A 1,062-nucleotide genomic window follows, 5' to 3' on the forward strand; every position below is an offset into this window, starting at 1 on the left:
GGGGGGGAAATAAACAGCCTCTCACACCGCTGCCGCCCTCTCGGCCACGGACACCCCCTGCCCGCCACGCCCGCCGGGGAGGGGGCAGTGCACCCCCCGTACCAGACAAGGGACAACGGCTTCAGCGTTCTCGTTCTCGGGTTGTGTAGAGGAAGAAATCCCTCGTCGAGAACTACTAATGCAGTATGGCGAAGACGTGGAAATTACGATGGAGAAAAGAGCGAACTTAAAATAATGTCTCCGAGCTGAAGCCGGAAAGCGCTAGAGTCGGTCGGACGCTGTGCTTCGTGCACGCATGTCGGCGCGGAGCTCGCGGCGCGGTGACCGCGGGGCCCCGAGGGGGTGATGAGTCCGGGCCGCGTGCCTGCTGGCAGGGCAGGCCGGCTCGGAGACCATTCCTCCTCCTCCTCCTGCACCTTTCTCTCCCGCCCGGCCCCCCTTTTCCCTCCACTATCTCAAAACCACTCAATTTGATAGCCAAAGTTTAACCGGCCCCCATTTTCCTCTCTCGCACTTCGTCCAACTCGCATGTCTTGTTTCTCCGTCTCACTCTCCCACCCCTCTTCCCCAACGCCCCTCTCCCTCCTCTCTGCCTCGTCTCTCCTCCTCACCCCTGCCCCTCCTGCTCCACGCCCAATCTCCACCACGTCATTACTCTCATTTTTCTCTCTCGCTCGTTTAGGTCGCATCGAGCCTCCGGGGGTATTTGTCCTTGTCGCTCCTCTCCGCCGGGCCATGGGAGGTGGCCGTGGACAGGGACAGAGCGCAGCAGGGGCGGCGGGAAGAGGGAGAGAGAAGGAGATGGTGGGGAGAGAAGGAGAGAAGAGACAGAAAACAGACGAAGGGGCAGGCGAGGCGCGTGGAACAGCAAACTCGTGGGGAGGAGCCCCTGCGAGGTAGGCAGCGCTGCTTCGCCGCGCTCCGCCGCACCGCGGGCTGGCCTACCCGCCGCATCACAGGCGCCGGCCGGCCGCGAGCCCGCTGCCAGCCTCCTGCCGTGCATCCCTTGCCGGGCTGTCAAGCAGGGCCGGGCCGAGCCACGCGGTGGGGCGGGGCGGGGCC

Source organism: Frankliniella occidentalis, unplaced genomic scaffold (genome assembly GCF_000697945.3).
Source record: "Frankliniella occidentalis isolate FOCC.00 unplaced genomic scaffold, Focc_3.1 Scaffold169, whole genome shotgun sequence".
In the NCBI taxonomy this organism is placed as follows: Eukaryota; Metazoa; Arthropoda; class Insecta; order Thysanoptera; family Thripidae; genus Frankliniella; species Frankliniella occidentalis.